Genomic DNA, 23688 nt, shown 5'->3' with positions numbered 1-23688 from the left:
GATGAAGATATTTTAAAAGAAATCATTATTATTGTAATTAAGCCTTCTTAAAAGTCTAGTTAAATTTCATAATCTGAAGACTTCATACATAACTGAAATTCAAACTTATTTTTTAAAATACAACTAGAGTAATAACAAAATGTGTTTTATTGTCACTCTCAAAATTGCAGGAATAGTTTATGTTATACTAACTATATTGGCAAAAGGTTTGATCTCTTTTCAAGTAAAAGTCTATAAAACAGAGATGTTTGTGGGGATATTTTTAAATTGAATAATTTCATTGTTGGTGCCCAGTGAAAGTACTGAATGAAATGAAGCTTAATTCCAGTGCTATGGCACCCATTTCAGAGCCATCTCTGTGAGGCACAATTCTTATCAAAACTCATGTTTAAAAAAAGCTCAACAGACCTATCTTCTAGCTCCTTTGTAGGTTACACAGAGATGTTTTCTCTTTTGACGTTTTTATTTCCTTTTTCCTTTTTGGGAGGGTGGGGGGTAATGATACAGACTGGTTTTAGGGTCACTTTTTGGTTTTCCTTTATATTCTCTGCTTGTTAAATTATACCTGGAAGCAATTTTCTCATAGTCACACTATTCCTGCCTATAAAGTGTTACCTCTGAAAGCTTCTTTTAGAAAAGTGTCAGACAGCTGTGCTTAGCGAGAGAGGCTCATGCGTTATACTTTGTTCATTATAAATCTCTAATTGTGTTGATGACCATGGATTTTGATGGGTGCTGACTAGGGCTCATATAAAAAATATTTCTTACAATGGGGAATCAGTGAAGTGGTTAGAGTAAGAAGCTGCTCAACAGAGAGAAAGATAGACTTTAGAGCTAAGACCTCTGTGTAGCAAGTGATTCAATTTCATTGGGCCCTAATTTCTTCATCCATAAATTATAGATCATAATATCTACTTTCTTACAGAACAATTTGAAGGACTAGAGATAAGTTAGAGAAAGCTTCTTACAAGGGGTCTGACAAATACTCAGTGTTTGTCACATGGTACTGGTATTGTTATACAACTCCATGAATTGGGTAGGGAAGGTTTGCCAAAAACATTCAAGAGCATTCCCATTTATTATGTTCTAGAAGCACTTTCCAGACATGGGCGACATCACTACCATCTGGGATCCTGGTTAAAAATTCAGAGTCCTGGGTTCCAATCCAGGGATTCTGACTGCAGAGGTGTGGAGTGGGTCCGGGAATCTACCTCCTCACAAGCACTCCATATGAATCCTTAGGCGGTAATCTGAGGATCACAGTTTGAGAAATAACTGCTATACAATATATAATTAATCCTATTGATGTAATCCATCATTTTGACTGTCACTATATTAGTTTTTAAAAAAGAATATTGTTCATAAGATCTTAGCTTAGTGATAACTGTTAGTTTAAATGTTGTTTTAATTGTATAGGCTTACACCTCCATCAGTGATACAAAATAAGCCCAAGCATTTTTCCTGGTAATTTATGATTGTTCCTCTTCTCAGAAAAACTGGTCTTTAGCTTTTTTGTGTGTGTGATAAGCTTTTATTTTTTTAATATGTATAATTTTTATCAGAGAGAGAGACAGAAACATCAATGATGAGAAAGAATCACTGATCAGCTGCCCTGCAGATTGAGCCTGCAACCCCGGCATGTGCCCTGACCGAGAATCAAACTGTGACCTTCTGGTTCATAGGTTGACACTCACCACTGAGCCACACCAACTGGGCTGTGATAAACTCTTTATAAAACGCTTTGGATTTATGCCCATGAGTATTTGACTTTATTTGTACAAAAGCTGGGTGCCATTCACATACTGTCTTAGAGCCAAAGAACCTCAAGTTAAAAGCATTTTGGGCTCAAGAAATAGGTAGTAACCACTTGCAATTTAGAGAACTATTTCTATACTATTTAGATATTACAGGTCTAAGACATGATTATTGTGCAATGGGTGAAATTGCCTTTATATATATTTATTGATTACTTCTCAAATAGCTTCGCTTGCTTAGTCTGTAGGAGGGTTGGGAATAGTTCTTTACAAAATTAAATAGGAGAAGTCTAATAAATAGCTGTTTATTCTATGACAATTAGACAAACTTCTATTTTGGATAGCAAGGAATCCAATAATAGCAAACTTTAAATGCCATGGATTCTATCTACCACAAATTTTGGAAAAATAGATATGCATTTCCCAGCAAGTTGTACCTTACTTAATGTAGCTAAGCCCTGGGAGAGAAATGTAAGGCTTGCACATTTTCTTTTTGCTTGTATCACTAAATTAGTGACTGCCTATGGTTCACATAAGGTGAAAAAGAAGAGTGATTGCTAATGCATATGGGGTTTCTTGGGGCGGGGGGTGATTAAAATGTTCTAAAATTAGATAGTGGAGATGGTTGTATAGCTCTGTGAATATACTAAAAATCCATGAATTGTATCAGGTAAAATGGTGAATTTTTGTATGTGAATTATATCTCAATATAGCTGTTACTAAAAAAATAAAATTTTTTTAAAAATCAATGACCCACTGGTTATGTTAATTAATTCATGGTATTAATACTAAAATCTAAGTTAATTTGGTAAATGTTAACTTTGTTTAGAATTTTAAATTTTCAAAAGGTTTAAGCCCAAGCAGTGAAAAAAATAAATCTTCCTATAATGAATTAAAATGATTCAGAATATTCATTTTGACTTTTTCATCATTTGCTACTATATATATTAGATACTGAATTATACCCTGTCTACTTAGACCCCGTTAAAAAAAAATGCTGAAATAGTCTCCCTGACTTCAAGAGCTTATTGGGACGGCAGTTAATTATAGCACAAAGCCTGGGTTGAAAGCACAGGAGAAAAAGTACAGATCAAGAAAGATTCCGTTAAATTTCAATTATTCAGGAGAGTATAGTATTTAAGCAAAGGATGAGAGATAGGAGAAGAAACTGAGAAAATAACAGAAACAAAAGCATAGAAGTAGCAGAGGATGGGTCCATGAGAACTGCCAAGTGTTTGGCACACAAGGAATTGTGGCAGATAGAACTGGAAATATAGTTTGGGGCATAAGACAGAGGGCTTGGAATCCTAGTTGGAAGAAAATATATTTATGTTATTGTAACAGGGATTTCTTGGAGGTTTTAGATAAGATATAAGTCATCTGTGTTTTAGTGAGGTTAATCTTTAATTGAAACAGATGAGCTCCTCAAACATATGCAAAACAAGTGTCTTGGGATAGGCCAATGGTAAGGTGGCTGGATGAGGAAAAGCTAGCAAGGGCAATAATGAAAAACAGGACAAGTCAGTATTGCAGAATTTAATAAAAACAAGGCTTCAAGGAGAGATGGGTGGTCACTAAGTATACCTTTTTTCATATGTGTACAGTATTTAATCTTAGTCAGTCTTTTGATGTTTTATAACTTATCAGAGGTTTCACAGTCAGCTGTGGGTGGCAGATCAAGACTAAAACCAAGTTATCAATATTATTTCTATTGCATCATTGCCATGCCAAAGAGAGTCATTCAACATAAAAGCTAAGAGGCAACCATTCAATTATTTAACAAGATTAGCAAAGGCGATCTCTCAAAAAACAGTTTCAGCAAGTGGTAGGGTGAAAAAGAAATCTAGTAAAATGCTAAGAAGAGAGTAGGACAGATAAGAAATGAGGCAATGAGTGGAGTGGACATGTTAGAGGATTTCGGATAGAAAAGGGAATAAGAAGGCGATAGCTAGAAATATAAACAGGTTCTAGCAGTAAAGTAAAAGGGTACTAGGCTGATTAGGATCCAATGATGGAACACACCACTGTATAAGGCATCTACATGATATTACATGGAAGACTTGCAAGGGGGAAGGGGGGGTCAGGAGGGCCGGGGAATAATCTACCATATTTCAAAATCTGTTAGGTATGGAGTGACCCTGGGATAAAATTTTATATATTGCTTTGTTAATTCATCTTAGTCAATCAAACAGTTGTTTCTCCCTGTATTTAAGCACATATTTCTTCAGATACTGGAATAAAAAAAGTATTAAATATTCAGAACATCCCTCAATTCTTTAAATTGTTATAAATGTCAAATTGTATATAATGTTTATATAGTTCCTAACTCTTATTTGAAAGTAGAATGCCGCCTACTTGGAAATGTACCTTGGATATGTATAGTTTAACATAAGAAATATTTGTGAGTGGATGAGTTTTGTGAATATTTTCTTACTAGAGGCCCAGTGCACAAAATTTGTGCACTGTGTGGTGGTGGGGGCGGTTCTTCATCCCAGCCTACACCCTCTTGCAGTCCGGGAGCCCTTGGGGGATGTCTGACTGACGACTTAGGCCCACTCCCCGACGGGGCATCCTTAGTGCTACCGCGGAGGCAGGAGAGGCTCCCGCCACTGCCGCTGTGCTCACCAGCCATGGTTGAGCAGCACTCTCCCTGTGGGAGCACACTGACCACCAGGGGGCAGCTCCTGCATTGAATGTCTTCCCCCTGGTGGTCAGTGCATGTCATAGCAACCGGTAGTTCCACCATTTGGTTGATTTGCATATTAGCCTTTTATTATATAGGATACTAACTGGCAGATACTACTACTTTACTGATCATAAAGAAAACTTAAAAAACATTTTAAGGTTAATAAATATTTCTGCTTGAGTTCAATATTAATACAATGGCAAATTATAAATTTAATATTAATGCTCTAAGTTTACTGTGGTGTCCTCTTAAAATACAAATATCAGACCTTCTTTACTATGCTCACTTGAGTTAACATTTGACTTTTTGATGTTGTTATTCTTCCTTTAAATAGAAATTTAATTGTACAGTTACTCAGCTCCAAAAAAGATAGCCTCATACCAGTAGATGCAAAAGCGAATGACTCACAGTCATGATCTCAACTTTCAAATGTCATAAATATTACATTCAAAATGATGTCATCAGCCCTAACCGGTTTGGCTCAGCAGATAGAGCGTCAGCCAAAGGGTCCTGGGTTCAATTCCAGTCAAGGGCACGTACCTTGATTGCAAGTTCCTCCCTGGCTCAGGCCTTGGTCAGGGCTCATGCAGGAGGCAACCAATTGATGTGTTTCTCTCAGATTGATGTTTCTCTCTGTGTCTTTCCCTCTCTCTTCCACTTTCCCTAGAAATCAATGAAAAAATATCCTTGGGTGAGGATTAACAAAAAACAAAATGAAATGAAAAAAACAAAAACAAAAACACACACAAAAAATGATGTCATCAAAACAAAGCAGGGATTTGTACAGATTTTCCTGAAGCTTCTCTATATATGTCCAACTTAATAGATTCTAAGTAACTAATATCTGATTAGATTGGGTTCACAAAATGAATCTCTCTCTCTCTCTCTCTCTCTCTGACTATGTTTAATATACTATAACCATATAGTCTCATTCAGCCCAGAAATTTTTAGGGTTTCAGTGGGGTGGCCTTTAGAAGTGGGCGTTATTTCAGTCTGCAGAAGTATTCTGTTTTGGGGTTTGCTGACACGAACACTGTGTCTTTCCTATCTTCTTATACAACATGGCTGGCAAGCTATAATTATCAGTATTCCTATTACAGCAGGATAATTATTTGTTATTTTTGTTTAAGTAATAAAAGAACTGAACCGTGTTCTCTCCACAAACAAGACTCATGTGCATGGGGTAACCTGCCTGCCTGCACAATAGGGAAGATCCTCACTGCTCTCTGTGAGCAGGCTGCTACAGTAAGTCATTCCAGTGAAACTTCAAAGGCAATGTTATGGTGAAATCCTTTACCAAAAGCTTCCAAGACAAATCAAGATAGTCCATCACAAGTAGGAAGATCTCCCTTTTCTTACTTCCAATTATATTTTAATGGCTGATGTTTACACCAGAGAACAAATGTATCATTAAAATGAATGTTGGTAAGATTCTTAAGACCAGGAGCAGAAATATTTCTGCTGCAAGTTATGATTATGTAGATAGGGCACTGAACTCCCTGTATGACAGTCATTTTTTGTTAACTCAAGGGCCAAACTCCCAAAGTAGCTCATCTTGATTAGGGCAGATTAAGAGAGGGATTTGTACAGCTTTCTTATTTCAAGGGCACTGAGTGCAAACTGAATGAATACCTCAGCGTCGGCCAGGAATACTAAATTGAATCTATGATGAAACAAATGCAATCATTCTAAAAGTCTGTGCATCTTGCTTGCTCTCTACAGCCCCTTTTTGGTACCTCGCCTTAAATGCTGGACAGATCAGGGAATCTCAGAGGTAAATTAGTAGAACTGAGTGAATGCACACAGTATGGAAAACAAAATCCTCCAGCAGCCACGGGACCTGCCACAGCTCAGCAAAGCAGAACCCTTAGCTCCCTGGAATGTGTAACACATCCCCCCAGGCAAGTACACATTCCTCTGCCAGAAAAGCAGGACATCTGGGGCTTCACCTTGACATTATACAAACTTTTCTAAGTCTGTGTTTTTGCCACCTGAGCACACACAGCCCTTAGACAGTTAGGTCAACGTTGAAATCAATAACAGCAAGTGTGGGTCGTTCCACTGATGAAAAGATCAGGACAGTTTACTGAAAAGAATGGTTCTCCTGCAGTGGTTCTCAACCTTCCTAATGCTATGACCCTTTAATACAGTTCCTCATGTTGTGGTGACCCCCAATTTCATTGTTACAAATTGAACATAATTAAAGCATAGTGATTAATTAAAAAAAAATGTAATTATATATGTGTTTTCTGATGGTCTTAGGCGACCCCTGTGAAAGGGTCCTTTGACCCCCAAAGGGGTCGCGCCCCACAGGTTGAGAACCACTGTCCTATAGCATTCTACTTATTCCAAATACTGAGATTCTGTGATAAACAAACATGCAAAACTGTGGCTTCCCTATTATGTGGCCAAAGGTAGAGGATACAAAGAGATAAGAAGAGCTTAAATATGGATTTAGGGATTAAAGAGTGGGGCTCACTGCCCCCCCCCCTTCCCCCCCCCCCCCCCCCCCCCCCCGCCATATCTATTAACACTGAGCCAAAGAAGCTATGCGCCAAAGCAGAAAAGCTTTAAAAATGCACCATTAAATGTTTACTCTGAGCCTGTTCCTCACGTCTACATAGAAGAAGTCCATGGAACATCATTTGGCAGGATAGTGTTCCTGTCCATCCAGTCAATTGTTTGTGCTAAGGCCAGCTTTTAAGTTTCTACATCCAATGAGACAAAAACTACAAAGGCGCATTGGAGGTGATGAGCTTTCTCTGTTGATTGATTATCGATTAGTGTCATGGTCTTCTTAAGCATTTGTCATGGGCAACATGCTAATTAAAAAAAATACATATAGCCATGTCATATTGTAGTTTTCACATTGTACTTTAGCCCTAAATAAACCAAGGGGTTTATTTTTCCCAGACACTTCTTGACTTCATGTCTGTGTGAACAGAGAATTCTATTTAACCAACTGTTATTGTCCCCCCACTGGAAGGCAGTTTAACTCCTAGTTGGAGTTGAATGAGAGAATGGTTATGCATAGCCAGTGGTCATCTTCCTTAAGGACATCTTGTCTTTCTTTGATTTTTAAGGTTAATCAGTTTCTAACGCAAATGCATTCAGGTCTAGCCACTGATTTTTGAACTTGAGATGTCTGCTTGAGTCATTAGCCTCCCTCCCTACCAGGGCTGTTTTTCAGTTGTCAGGAGAGCTAGTTCCTGTTCTGAGTTCATTAAAAGAAATTCCCAGTGTGAGTACGTACCATTATTGGTAGTGGATATTAATAATTAACACTAGTAGGAGTTTAGGGCTTATTTCTGTATTTGTCTTCCTATTTGCACTGGTTCTTCAAAGTGCTGGGATTCTGATCCAGTGAGTTTACAAAAGGCTCCATCCTGACCCCCTCCTCCTAAGGGAGGCCAAGGTGGGGGTTTTGATACAAGTTGGGAAGGAAAAAAATCTCTATCTGGAATATGGTTTGGTGGTGGACGGCCGGAAGTAGGCTATAGAGAAGACAAATCTTATTAGGCCAGCTGGGAGGACTGAGAGCAGCTGGTTGCTCTGGAGGCAGAAAGAGATAGGAAAAGCTCAGGAAAATCTGCATTGCAGATAAGCCTCTTGGGAGACAGCTGAACTCTTAACATCTCCCCTAGCCAGTTTCTCTCCAGAGAGCATAGTGGCCCCAGGTGGTGTAATTTAGAATGTAAATAATTTCCCAGCCTTTCTGGTGACCTTGGGTGATTCAACACAATTGTATCTTTTGTCTTGCTGCTTTTCACCTGTCAATGTTTGTTAATTTCTGTGTGGGGTGTGTAGGAGGAGGGTGGGGGTGGAGTGGGCATTAAAGAAGAAAGGGACACATACAAATTGTGGAGGTTCTTCAATACCTCCTTTTATAGGTCTTACCTACCTTTTATTTAAAGTCAGGCTTTATCTTTATTAAACTTATATTACTCAGCTTCAAAACAACATAAAGAAAGAACTGAACACCTACCTTAACTATTAAAGAAGGGGTGGAGAAATAGAAACTTGGAAAGTCATAATAACCATCGGCAATTATAGAGCTTCTGCTATGTAAATTATCTTCATTAACTCCCTAAATATCCTAATGAGGCTGATCTTATCATTCCTATTTTGTACAACTGAGGAATGATGTGGGGGCCAGAAACTAGATTTGAATCCAAGGGTATCTAACTTCAAAGAATGCACTTATTCCACTACATTATAAACCAGCATTTGTTAAATGCCAGACATTCTGGTAACAAAAGGAAATAATGGCCATAGCCTCCAGACATGCCTGCTTCATTGGGATAAAGGCAATTGTAATAAATAGCTTTATAAATAGAGGCTGTTATCTTAAAAACATTTTTCTCAAAGACTTCATATTTTCTAGATGTGTTCCCAAATAGTAATTTAGAATTCTATAAAAAACAAACAAGAAAACCTGAAATTAAAGTGTAGTATATGATCACAAAAAAAGTAAATATCTGTGGGGGATGTAAGATGAATACTCTGCATGCTGATATTACACTGCATGACATTATATGTTGCTCTACATTTGTCAAGCCCACTGAATGTACACCAAGACTGAACCCTAAGGTAAACTATGTATGTTGGGTGATTAAGATGTGCCAATGTTCATCCCTGATGAAAAATGTACCATTTTGGTAGTGATACCATTATAATCTAACCTAGTTACTAATAACTGGAAAGGTGCAAAGGGAAGGCCAAATACTATAGTCATTTGTGCAACTTTGCCAGGAAGCTACAGTGTAAATGCATACCCAGTTAAGCATGGGTGAAATAGGGAAGGTACTTGTCTGTCAGTCGTATCTGGGACCAGATCATTGGCCAGAGTAGGCATGGCCACTACAAGTGCAGGAAGAGTTGAGATACTTAAACTCTTACACAAAGGAGTTTGCTCTCTTGCTTCACGCTCTTGCCTCTCGGCATGGTGCACTTAACTTCTGGTTTCCCAGGGGCTCTCATGCTCCTGCGCTCCTGTGCCATAGACCAATTCCAGCATGTCATAATTTCAAGAATTTCATCAAAAGGTTGATGAGACTTGGGGACTCAATAGGGTTGAGTCACACATGTAGTCACCTGTTAGGAATGGCTAAAGGCATTTCCCCAAACCTGAATAGGAAACTGATTGTGGCTGCCAGACAGTTAAAGGGCACAATGCCTTTCAAAATTATATTTCGTCTCCGGATGCTTTATTAGTCTCTGAATTCCTATGTCATCTATGCACAGCCCCTTCTCCAGATTCCTGAACCCTTCTAGATGCTGGGACAAGAACCCCGGCACACCTGCATTTGCCCACATCGCTCACCACCACGTGGACCCCACACATCATGGACTAATGGACTGCAACTAGCCTAACGCTAAACCGGACCCAGTTCCAACATGGAATGGAAACTCTGGACACTGGCTTTGCTTCTAGTTCTACTGGATCCCCAGCTGCACCTCTTCCAGGACTGGCTTAAGGGAAACGGGACTTCACAAATGCAGGGATGTAATTCCACACAAGTAAAAAACACTCATCCTCCCGTGCCCGTCTTAGAAAATTCATTTTCTCAACATATCGTAAGGACCCAACTCCCAGGACCCAGTGGGGAGAGGGCTACCTCACTTTCATCAATAACAGTAAGACATGCCAGTACTATGGCTTATCTCCAGGTTTACATTTATTTGTTGCTCTTATATGTAACGATAGCTTACATTTATAGTCTATTTTTCTAGCTTACCACAAGCACTCATATGTTCCATCTCAACACAAAATCAGTTATTATCTGCATTTTATATAAAAAGAGGGCAGAGGACAAAGAAGTAATTTTTCCATCTAGCTAGTAAATAGTAGAGGTAGTACAATATAATTAGTGCAAAAGAATGCAATGCAAACATATATTGATATTGATGTTATTGAAAATCATGGTGAAGAAAATTAAATATGGTCATTGACGGAAGAGTTACACATAATTCTTTCTCTAAATTATCGTTAAAATGATTTTTTGAATGTTGGGAAAGAATGAGCTAACAGAAATACTAAAGCTATTCTACAAGTCAAAATGCAGATGGGCTGAGACAGAGAGAGGAAAAAAAGAAGACGGAAACTGCTGGTAGGAGTTCATCATTGAATAGCAACTTTCCCAAAGAAACCTGGAAAAACTCCAAACTTAAGAGTCATCAACTAGAGTCCAAGAGGAGTGGAGGACCAATATCAGGGCAATTCATTCAGAACATATTCAGAACGGGGACCCTCTCTTCTCTGTCTCCTTTGCTACTATATTTTCGGCCGACAGGAGACGATTTGCCCACAAGGGTAAAAACAAGAACTAGTCTTTAGTGAAAGTTGGTGATCAGTTTTGAAACCTGGTCTAGTCTAGGCAAATGGGTGCAGAATTAAAACCCATGTGGGATTGTGAGCACCCTAACCTGCTCTCTTGTTGGTTCCATCCCCATGCTCCTCTGGATGGCTGCTTCCTGAGACTCTGCCAATTCCCAGGCCTGCGGTCACAGTGAGCGGGCACACAGATCTCACCTCGCAGAGGAAACTTACAACAGCTGCCCACGATCTTCAGCCTAGTTTTTCAAGTATAACAACCCACAACAAAACACCAGCAGCTGAACAATAAAAACACAATCAAAATGTCTCCGGACATTTCCAAAAGACCCCTGGCAGAGGGAGCAAATTGCTCCTGGTTAAGAATAACTGGTATAGGGCTTAGTTTTGGGGCCAGACAGACCTGGCTTTTACTTTGAGCACCACCAATTACTAGCTATTTATCTTTGGGAAATATACTTAACTTCACTCAACCTCATCTCCTCTTCTGTGAAATGGGAATAAAAAACTATTTGGCAAGGTTTTATCTTCCTCCTTGGCCTTCTTTCTTTGTAAATAAGCATGTGAGAAAATTTAGGTACCTGGCACATACTATGCATTAAATAAATGCGAGCTATTATTATTTTCATTTTCATTTTCATAATGATGATGAGGAAGAGCAGCAGAGAAGCCTGTGGAGTGGAGAGTGTATGGCATGCCAAGGGTTAGCAAGAGATAAGAAGTCCGTGTATCTTTGAATGCTTGGGTGAGGAGGCTGGTTATGCTCCAGAATTGACTCTCCAATAAAACTGTGATTATGGCCCAGCTGGCATGGCTCAGTGGTTGAGCGTCGACCTATGAACCGGGAGGTCATAGTTCAATTCCCAGTCAGGGCACATGCCCAGGTTGTGGGTTTGATCCCCAGTGTGTCAGCCAATCAATGATTCTTTCTCATCATTGATGTTTCTATCTCTCTCTCCCTCTCCCTTCCTCTCTCTCTAAAAATCAATAAAAAACATATTTCAAAAAAATAAAACATTGTGATGATGGAAATGTACTGTAACACAGTATGTAATGTTCTATGAAAAGAATATGGCTATGGAGAACTTAAAATGGGGCTGGTACAATTAGAAAATGAAATATTATTTTTTGTTTTAAAAAATTTAAACTTAAATAGCTACATAGAGCTAGGTGCTACCATATTTATTGACCAGCACAGCCCACGGGAGTAAATGAGAATCACTGAGGGGAAATAACAAAGAAGAATGTTACACTTTGGGAGATTAATGGGGTGATGGTGTTCAGGGCAGGCATAGCCGATAAAAGCATTTCTGTTACCCTGGCATGATATAATGAGAGCGTAGATGAGGGTGGTGGAAAGGGGAATTTGAAGAAGAACTAGGCCACCACGAGAATGACCTCAGGGGACCCATTCCTATGGGTGTCTGCAGTGAAACCCTAACCTCAACCTGACTCTACTCAGTGACCTCTGAGGTGGTTATTTTCTTTACTATGCTACCCTTCCATCTACATCTGAGCTCAGCACTGGGATTCACAGCTTCCAGCTCAAAGTTCTTCTTAAGAATAGGTAAATCACAACGCCTGCTTTCAAAAATGTTTCTCCAAAAACCTGATTTTCTACCGCTAAAATAATTTTCTTTGCTATCCTGGTTTCTTGCTGAGTTATTTACCACTTGCTTAAAATTGTGTGAAACTTAGAACTAAGCAATGGATTCTTATTATTAATCTAGCCCTCCATCCAATGCTTTCAAGCCAGTTAAGATTACATGTTCTGTGATGTATCTAGCCTTATCTCCTTTTCATATTGCACCATTTCAGCAGTAACTGTTACTTTTACTAGTATTTGACTGAGCTCCTGGCCACACTATTCTAGGACTCTAGACGCAGGAGTCTTTTGGGAGAGCAGGGCAATCCATTTAGTGAAGATCATGGCTACCTTGGAATTGCTTCTTTACTTTAGTAATAAAGTGCATTATTAAAATAGTCCAGACTTAGGACAATATATTCATGAGCCCCAGGTTTACCATGTTTCTAATGGGGTGACTTAGGAAGGTCATTTGCAGTCTTCTAACTTCAGTTTTGTCATCTGTAATAAACAAGATCTGCTATTCCATTCCAGAGATTGCTGTGAGCTTTGGGATGTCATGAACTAGAAAATGCATTCTATGACTTACAAAGATTTCCTTATTTTTTCTCAAAGTCTAAATGGTTTCATTATTCCAACAACTTTATAATCCAAAGTCCACAACCTGAGTCGTTTTGTGAGCATAATATGCAATGCAGAATTAAACTGCATGCACACATTAAGCTACATATTACATTTATTATTTCCCTTTGACGCACTGGACTATCCACCAAATTGTAGCGGGAAAGTACAGCAGTCTGACCAGAGATATATAAATTTCACAGGACCATGAGTTCTAAGCAGAAATTTCAATTTTTTTCATTGTTAGATCTCAAGTACGAATGTGATCTTGTAAAGTCAGGAATTTTAGGGCTTCCTATCCCTACTATTAAAAATATAGGCAGTTTATTTATGTGTGTTTTTTTAATTCTAGAATATCACAAGTTCACTGCAATATCCTCAAAATCATGCCAACCAACTGCTCTTAGGCATTGTGTGAAGAGAATCCTTAATGCCTCTGTATTGTATCTTATTCTGTTTACACAACTATGAAATCTTACCACAAAAAAAATCTTACAGTAAGTAAGGAAAAATTTTTTTAAAGGAAATTAAACATTGTTAACCTCAGAAATAAAACATAAGATCTTCTTGGAAAGAAACATCATTTCCTAAATTCTTACACAATGTGAAGAAATATATTTTGGTTCTAATGTGTTCAGTGGAGTAGCTTTAATTTAACAACTGCCAGATGTGGATCAAGGTCCTTTCAGCTGCTTTAAATGGTCATAATCCAGAGTCATTAACACCAAGAGAGAATCTGAAGACAGGTTAATTCAAACCATCCGAGGCAGACCCAAATGAAATCCACAAAAAAGAGAATTGATTTAGACAATTTTTTTGAGAGGGAGAATTTCTGCCAGAAATTATCTTGTGCTACTTTAAGACTTAACGATTGAACAAATGGCTAAAGGGCATAGACATGGTATCCAAATTCTGGAAATTTTAATCATTGCAGTTTGATAATGCAAAGACTAGCACTGCCCATTGAGGAAAGACTAGAGTTACATACACTTACACACACACACACACACACACACACACACACACACACACACCACTCATTGTCTTAGCTTCAATTCGGCATATGTATCAAAGGCATTTTCTATGTAGACAACATAGGAAGCACTAAGATGTCTATGACATGACTTCTCTCCTCGAGGACATTTCCTAAATGTTCTCCTTGAAGGAATGTGGTTATCAACTTAAGTTGACTTCTGCTCATATGAAAACAAATTTGCTATTTCACTAGAATTTTTAATTTAAAGTTCCTAATGACACTGCTCATGCCTATGTGGCTGTTTAAATAAACAGCAAATTACAAAATAATAGTGCCAAGGTCCAGAGATCTAGACCTAGAGATAGAACCAGCCCTTTAAACAAAGGATAAATACTAATAAGTATAAGAACATCACAGATGTTTCATACGCACTTAAGCTGTTTTCCTTGATGGATGAGTGAGCCATATTTATTAAATTTCTTATTTTCTTAGATATTTATAGCTTCAAATTGTGGTGTGGGAGGAATCAAACCAGTAAGTGCTCCCATGTTCCTGTAGCTACAAAGGGGCACTGAGAGTTAGATCCTAGCAGTGGAGGCAGAAAGACAACGCCCCCGCCAGACAGAATCTATCCAGACTTTTTGTGAACACAGCCCCCCTGAACACCCTAATCATCATTCTTCCTTCAGAAGCATGCAGGTGCTGCCATCAACCAAAAGAGTCCTGCAAAAAGAAATTATTCTGTTGGAGAAAATGCATTTCTTAAATCAGAGACTATCCTCAAAAGTTCCCTATGGCTCTAAATGGAGTCTCCCAAAGCTTCTGTAAGATGTGAGTGGCCAAAAAAGAAGAAGAAATTCTTACCATTTGCAACAGCATGGATGGAACTGAAGAGCATTATGCTAAGTGAAATAAGCCAGGCAGAGAAAGATAAATATCACATGATCTCACCATAAACTGATGAACAGAAACAGATCCATAGACAGAGAAGCATCGATCAGACCATCAAACCTCAGAGGGAAGGTAGGGGAGGGTGGGGGTAAGAGGGAGAGATCAACCAAAGGACTTGTATGCATGCATATAAGAATAACTAATGGATACAGATACCAGGGGGTGAGGGCATGAGTGGGAGATTAGGGGGGGCAACGAGGAGATGAGGACACACGTGTAATACCTTAATCAATAAAGAAAAAAATTTAAAAATAAAAATAAATAAATAAATAGGTCAAAGAAAGAAGATGTGAGTGGCCAGAAAAAGGGGTGTGGAAACCCGGAAGCTTCACGACTAAACACAGAGGAACATGAGAGATATCAGGAGCATGGGGGCCAGAGAGGTTAGCAGGCCAGTGCTATGCTGAACATCCAGGCAGAGAGGAGGCAAAAAGTCCAAAGAAATAATGAGGCAGGCAACAGAACTAGAGTTAAGAAACGGGCACAGAAAGAATTTTGTGCAATCGCATCCCCAAATCTGAGCCCCAAGAATGCTTTATATGGCATAATAAGCATTGAGCATGGGCAGAAAGAATGAAATGTCAGTCGCTCATTAGGGCTGGTCTAACGGATCGTTCATAAAACAACTGGCTGGGATAAAAATAACTCGGAAGAGGAAGAATTCTCTCTCTCACCACCCAAGAGGCTGACAAGTATTAGTACCTATTGCTGCACAAAGAGAAGGGCTCGCATTTGACTTGCTCGTAACAACTTCTCCAATCATTTCTAATTTTTCTTGTCTGGACATTTGCCTTCCAAACTCTAATCAAAGCCTGGTCCACAGTCCAGCAACATCAACATCATCTGGGAGCTTGTTAAAGAATCTCAAACCTGTCCTCACACCTACTGATTCTGAACCTGTATTTTAATAAGATCTCAGTTAATTACTCTGCTGTAAGGTTTGTAAAGCTTATCTCCCAGCATCTATTCTTACCTCTTTATCAACTGCTCTCCGCACAGCTGCCTGAGTAATCTTTTCATTTAATTTGTTTACCCACTGATTATTCCCTCCTCTAGAAGGAAAGGTCCATGAGGGCAGGAACAGGGCATGAATTTGCCCCACTAATTCAGTCAGCACGTACTGACTGTCTACCGTGTACTAGGCAGTCTGCTAGAGAGCAGGATGCAATAAAAATAAAGAAGGGCTTCTTTCCTCAAGTAGCTTTTAGCTACCTTTCTCCTTTCATGTTTCCAGTTATCAAATTCAAACCTTAGAGTCACCATTGAGTCCTTCTTCTATTCATTCCTCCTTCCAGTCAATAACTGGCTATTCTCTCTATATAAATTTAAGCTAAAAAAAACATCTCTCATTGCTATGGCCTCTTTTTTTATATACCCACCATCATGCCCTCTTAGAGCCTTCATTTTTTTTCCTGAATTATCCTATGACAGCTTTCAACATGCTCTCACACACAACTCTAATTTATCTCACATAGCTATATAAAAAAAGTCATCTGAAAATGCAGTTGAGATCATAATGGTCTCTTATTCAATATACACTCAATGGCTTTCCATTGAATACAGATTGAAAAAAAACCTCCTCAACTTGGCATTTAAGATCCCTTTACAATGTATTAGATTAAACTGAATTAAATTTTTATTTTGCACCCTAGCTGGTTTGGCTCAGTGGATAGAGCACCCGGCCTGTAAACTGAAGGGTCCTGGTTTCGATTACAGTCAAGGGCACATGCCCAGGTTGCGAACTCGATCCCAGTAGGGGGCGTGCAGCCTATCAATGATTCTCTCTCATCATCGATGTTTCTATCTTTCTCCCTCTCCCTTCCTCTCTGAAATCAATTAAAAAGTATATTAAAAATTTTATTTTACTTTGTAGTTCAAAAGGGTAGAATATTATCCATTTCATATGGTACAACCTAATAGTATTTATCTACCTTTCCATCCTTATCTATTAAGATTCCCCTTCCGCCTGCACTCTAGAATACAAATGAAATTAGTCAATGCCTGCCAAACATGTTCATTTCCTTTGGTTCCTTTTCTAATGTTTGTTCTTCCCGAAGCTCCTCCATACATTATCTCTCCCTGAATACTTCTATTCATCCTACTTCCATCTAAACAGACTCATCCTCCATGATGTGCTTCCTGTTGAGTCCCTTCTCAATTGTTAGTAATCCTGCCAGGCAATGAAGTCCCTTAAGAGATTATTCATGTGTCTCTTACATTATCAATGAGCATTGGTGCTGCTTCCTTGACTTACTCTGCTGTGCCCATTGAGTTCCAAAAGTGCTTTGTTGTATATACTCCTTTGCAAGTAGAACATCTTAACACATATTTGTGTAATTGTTAGTGCCCTTGGTTAGTAAGTTTTACTTAAGGTTGAATGTGTTAACTGTTCCTGATACTGTTCCCTGCTTTTTTATTATTTTGTCCATTTGAAACTTCTGTCATTAGTTAAATTTAAAAAAAAACTGTGCATGATATGGTATCTGTTATGCTATTTATCAACAGAATTCTCTGGCTAATTTTTTTCATATAGATTATGCAATTCAGTAATGCAACTTCATTGTGATGACATAGGAAAGGCTTTATTAATTCATTTACTTTAAGGTTTCCTGATATTCCTCCTTAAAGAATAAAGTTTCTTGGGTCAAATAGAAATATATATTAAAATATACACTGTATCAGAGCTTGAAAATTACAATGATGTCTTTAAAGATTTATTTACTTCTATATTATGTATATAAAAACAAGAATCTATAAGCATGCTATTTTAACCTTCTTGCAGCAACATACAAACCATGTACATAAATAAAACATGAACACAATCACTATGAGCCAAAAATTTACTGGAAAAAATGTAGTATGTTGTGGTTCATATAAAAGACTTTGGGCCAGACTTGTGTTGATTATCCGATTGGAGACTCTCAGTCCATTCATTTGTAAAATGGAGACCATCCCCACTTCCCAGGATTGTAGTGAGAGTTAAAACGAGACAACCTGTGTTAAGGGCTTAGAATATTATCTGGCACAGAGTCAACAAGAAACTATAGTTTTATTAATAGAGATAAAGGACAATAAGCACGATTTCTCTAAAGCTATTATGATTCTAGACGTTTCTTTAGAGATTCCTTAAATATATACGTATAAAAGGATGTCATACTGAACTGCTCCATAATGAGCAAGAAAGTGTTCAGGAAGACTATGACATCATTTCTAGTGTTGCATCTACAAAGAGAGAGAGAGGAGGGCCTCCTCCCCTGCGCTGCAGCAAAACCTTGGCTGAAGTCATGAAGAGCAATAAACAATGTCAAGCCTGGGAATATTTAGGAAGTGCCCATAAAGCAACACTCATGCTGCAGTTTGGCATCGTTCCCCTAGCTGATGAAAGGGAAAGGGACATTTAAAAAATTCTTTCCATCTTAACCTAAAACCAGAAAAGTCCTTTTCCATGGAGCCTGGAGACATTTTCAGACATGGTTTGGCTGCTTTTTTACCTGGTAATATCTAATTAATTACCATAAATTAGGGATTTATTATGAATATTTTAGGTAACTAAAAAACAAGATTATAGTGTGTAACCTTATGAAAAACAAGAACAGAAAAGTAATGAGGAAAAATGCAGGTTTTCCCAGCTAATTTATTTGTCCATCAAATAATTAAATCAGTAGTTATTTAACCACTGTGGTCAAGGCGTTATGCTATGAGCTGAAGATACAGTGAAAAAATCAGTAAAGGAATTTAACGGTAAAACTAATGCCCAGATGTTGGTTAGAAAAGCCATGATACAGATCCCCAACTCTTTTAGAGTCCAGTAGTCAAATTCTACTTTGATTTGACAATGTAAAAGACTATTTGAATGAACTCTGGTTGATTACACAAAATATATCAACACCTGGATGAATTTTTAAATGGTGCTAGAAAATTTAGGGACCAAGATGCTCTTGGTAAGGTAATAAATATGCCACTTCTCTAGTTCCAGGTCTTCTTGACAATACAGTAAAGATTTCTTTTGGGTGGATAATTAGTAATTTCATCCTTTTCCAATTCATGTAAATACCCCAGAGGTCAAAAATTAATATAATGACTTCCTACATGAGTCTGAAAATTAGGAAACAGATTTTCATATGAAATATATACTGTATGGATTTAGTTAGATGGCAAAATACCAAATAGAGGGTTGTGGTTGTTTTCACCAAATATAAAATGTTTTCACTTACTCTGAGTGAAACCTAACAAGAAAGTATGATCCCAAGGCTTTTACAATATTCAGGAGGAATCGCATGTCCTGTTTGGGGATTTCATACATGGTTCCTGAGTAATTTCTGAAGAAAAAGTGCAATATATTTTATCTATCTCTGAATACACAAGATGAACCTAACAGACTAACCTATTAGATTTTGTTCAGTATCTGAAATAATGCACTTTCCCCTTTTTAGAGCCCAGTGGTTTATTTTAACAAATTCATTCTCTTGTGCAACAATATTATATGATGCTGCCTACACTCTGGAAGGGGGTGACAGAGACATCTGTCCCTTCCCCCTCTCCCACAATAACCACCCACAGAAGCAAGGCTCTTACTGTTTGTGGAATGAATAAATTAAGGTTCTCTCTCATAATTACACATTGCAGAGAAAATTAAAGAAGGACAATGCATTAGTCTCCTTCAACTGCTACAAATATTCATGCTCACAGGTAAATATTCACAGACTTCTAGTATTTCAGCATCAGTAGTTGAATGTTAGCCATTTTTAAAGTATAGCTAAAAAAAAAAAAAAAAAAAAAAAAACTAACCTTACTGCGTAAAATATTTTGGGCCAGAGTCTGAGGGGAAATACTATGTGAATGCAAAGAAAAGGCTTTAATGACGTTATTGATCATCTTCTCATCAAGGCAGAAATGTCTTCCATTTTTTTAAAGCCAAATTACAAATAAAGGTTTTATTGACGTGGGTGTACATTAAAGTCAAAGATCACCTTAAGGAATTAAAGGAAAGGTAATACCCATCCTTGTCATCTCCAATCTGTATGTATCCTGATGCTGAATTTGAAAATTAATATTTTTCCTGTAAAGGCATAAGGCCCGAGAATAATGGATTCAACTGCTTTCATGGCAAGAGGAATGATCACTTTCTCATGCTGTCAATGCCAAATACAGTGTATTAAAATCAGTTCTTAATACCTAACAACCTCGGTTTTTGAATATATCTGTTGCTAAACCATCCGTGAATAAATTACAATCTTTTATTCACAAAACCCAACGATACTGAGTCATTCCTAGGCTTTCGTCTCTAGCACCCATTCTATTTGGGAAAGAACAGCCATTTCATTTAGCCACTTAAAAAAATCACTTCTTAGCAAGATTTCCTCAAATAAAATCAGTCTATTTCTCTTAAATTCAAATTATTGCACTTTCAGTAAGATAGGGAATTTTGCATATTTTTAGCCATTATAGTGATAAAAATCCAACAATAAGTCAGACATACTAATATCTGTAATAACGTGCAACACAGGCAAAAGACACAATTCTTTAGATATCTAATCATATAATAGCCTTAGAAAATGGCATTCTCCCTAGGAAATCATACATGCTCTAGACAATGATCGACGTAGGCTTAAGGATAAAAGACCAGGCACAGAGAGATTACTTCAAATAAAAACATTCCAATTCCTCCTTGATTTTCCCTCATTTAAACATATAAACGAAACATGTGGTACCTTTTAATTTTCTGAATGAGTGGTTCCCAATCAATGCTTCCTCGGTTACAGACAACAAACTGAAGAATCTACTGGAACAAAACAAAAGGAAAAAAAACATATATAGATTTGTTAACTAAATATTGAAAATTATAACTCACCAGTCAGAAAATGCATTCTTTACATCCAGACAATAAGTCTGTCTTGAGAGCTGTAGTACAAACAATGCAGCACTTGAATTTTTAGAAAGCTCGGTAATGAATTTAAAGCATTTTACTCTGGCATCACATAAAGCAGATTCTTTGGAAACCAGATGAGAAATAAAACAAAATTAAAAATGTAAACACCCCAGACCATTACCAGCGTGTATGGTGCGCTATCACCCAGTCTAGCCTCTGAGGATGGCTGCGGAATCCTTCTCCCTGAGCAGCATCTCCACACGCTGGCTCTGGCTGTCTAGCTCCAGACACACTGCAGTCTGCAAGCCACCAGCTCGTGCGTGTGTGTGTGTGTGTGTGTGTGTGTGTGTGTGTGTGTGTGTGTCAGGGAAAGGGGAGCTGCAAATTAGCAAACGTCCCCGCAGTGGCGAAAAGGAAAATAAGGCGAGTGGGAGAGAGAGAGGACGCGCACTAGCCTCAGAATTTTCGAGAATGATGACAAGCCACCCAGTTCCGCCATCATTCACTGACAATAAGGTGCAGCAGCCCTGGCTTATGATTCAGTGGTTGCCATAGGGGCTGCTGGTACCAAATGCCTGACAGGCATTTTAATTGCCTCCATCCAAGTGTGTCCCCCCCCGAGTCAAGTCTATAAGCCTATGATTGTCATCATCTGGTCTCCTTTGTGTTATTGACACACACACACACACACACACACACACACACACACACACTGCTTAAGCAGGCAGTTTTCAGACATACAGGATTACAAATAAGTTACAAACTGGATGTGACTCCATGACAGTTTATGAGAATTTTTATTATCTGCATCAATGACAACAGAGATTCTTTGATGTTTTGTCATTGGCAGATAATTAAAATATTTTAAAACTGAGGATTGCATATTGCTTATTTATATTCCAAAATAAATAACCATGCTCATTAGAAAAATGTATACACTTATGTATTTTTTCCTATGAAAAAAACAGTCCCCCTTGTAACTGTGATAATTAGGCACTTGGAAATGTCTTCCTTACAAGGAAGAATGCAAAAAAACACAACACCACCAAAACAAAACAAAAAAACAGAGGATTGGGAAACCAAGGTTGACCTGTGATTTCCGTGGGCAATCCATTTTATTCCATTTATACACAAAAGCAAAAGGAGCTGGCAACCAGCTTGAATCCTGGGACTTTACAGTCCCTGAGGCCAAGGCAGGGAATTGAATCTGGCATAATCAGTATCCCTTTTATGTTAGCAAGTGAAATTAACAGTTGAATATCCCTATTTTACAGTGCCCCTTATGTAGGGTGGTTAAGTGTAGAATAATTCTCCACATTTACTTCCTGGACAAAAGGAATGAAAAAATGTTAATAAATTAATTAATTTTTGCAGCATTGCTAGCTCCCTGCATCAGTGAATAAAGCAAATTCAATGTGTACCAAAAGGGCCGGCTGTGAAGACGGCTGTTGGGAGGGTGCTTCACCATGGTTACTGGAAACAGAGAGTACAGAGAAAAATAAGGTGATGATAGATAAAAGAGAAAAAGACTATAGTGGAGGAAATTTAGAGGCCTTTGATATGCTTCATTCTTTTCCTTCTGGAAAGAACTGTCTCAGATTCATACTACATTTTGAACGCATTACGATGAATTTGCTTTCCCCATTAGCGACCTTTCTTCTGCATTTTTGATCACTGGCTAATTTTGCTTTCATAATTAAACAAATTATGGTTCTTCTGTATGAGATAGGTCCTGCTCCATGCCTCTGTCTATCCTGAATTCATGAACACCCCTCAGCCTATTCCACACCCTTTGTTTCATAGGTGAGAAAGCTGAGGCCCAGGGAGTCTGACCAAGGTCACGGAGCTGAGTAGAGATCCAACAGAGATACCACCCCAGTTTCCTGACTCAGGCCCCCTGCTTTATTTCTCTCACCGAGTGGCTTTCTTTCCATGCTCTCTCCCATTCTGTTTGTAAACAAAACAGATTCTAGAAACATCTTTTGTGTTTGATTTTGTAATGCTTCTTTTATTGGCTAAAGCAGAACTAGTTTTGCTTAATATCTGTGTTGTAATAATGAGGTCTGAAGAATGTGGGGTGATTATGTCACCGCTTTCCTTTCATTTCCAGTCTGGCAATCAGATGAATCAAGCATGATTGCCCTTCTGTGAACCTACCTTGTTGAACTTGAACTTAATGATCATATCCTAGGAATTCTATCATCCCTGGCATCATTCTCCCTGCAGGCATGAAGTTGACCAATTGCATCAGAAAAGATGAAATACTGCACATTTGGGACAACATGGATGAATCTTGAGAATATCATGCTAAGCAAAGTAAGTCAGACAGAAAAAGTCAAGAACCATATGATTTCACTCACATGTGGAATATAAAGCTGAAAGCAACAAACAAACAAACAAAAACTCACAGACACAGACAACAGTATGGTGGTTATCCTAGGAGAAAGGGAGTGGGGAGGTAGAAGAGGGTAATGGGAGTCAAATATATGGTGACAGAGGAGACTTGACTTTGGGTGGTGCACACACAATGCAATACACAGATGATGCATTATAGAACTGTATCCTTGAAACCTATATAATTTTATTAACCCCAATACATTTAATAAAATTTTTAAAAGGGAAATTGGACTCGAATTGAGTTGGCCTCCCAAGGTTCCTTCTAGTTATGAACAATGTGAGCCTTCTTGGGATTACCCAAAATAATGAAGCCAGAAAATGGGAAGCCCAAGTAAAATTAAAATAAGAAGAAGAAGAAGAAAACTCAAAATAGCCACTGAGGGATGCAATACTTGTTAAAATCTTCTTAAACTACTTAGTAAAAATTGTGACTAGAATTTTTATCTTGATGTTTTTATTTCCTTTCTAAAGTGTCCTGTCAATATCCAGTTCTTACAACTCATTGCTTTTAGGTG

General features: G+C 38.1%; 1 long non-coding RNA gene across 2 annotated transcripts in view; it reads right to left on the bottom strand.

The window, feature by feature from the left end:
- Positions 1 to 21297, bottom strand: part of LOC102759854 — a 36231-nt gene extending 14934 nt beyond the window's left edge. The window contains exons 1-2 of one of the 2 annotated variants that reach the window (XR_001513136.1): positions 20958 to 21297; positions 20619 to 20686 (exon numbers count right to left, since the gene is read on the bottom strand). This is a non-coding gene — a long non-coding RNA (uncharacterized LOC102759854). The remainder of the gene's footprint in view (positions 1 to 20618; positions 20687 to 20957) is intronic. The other variant, XR_435433.2, reaches the window with a different exon arrangement.
- Between the last annotated feature and the right edge of the window lie 2391 nt (positions 21298 to 23688).

This window comes from Myotis davidii, unplaced genomic scaffold (assembly GCF_000327345.1).
Source record: "Myotis davidii unplaced genomic scaffold, ASM32734v1 scaffold394, whole genome shotgun sequence".
Lineage (NCBI taxonomy): Eukaryota > Metazoa > Chordata > Mammalia > Chiroptera > Vespertilionidae > Myotis > Myotis davidii.
The sequence above is the reverse complement of the archived record's forward strand: the minus strand, read 5'-3'. Positions and strand labels throughout refer to the sequence as shown.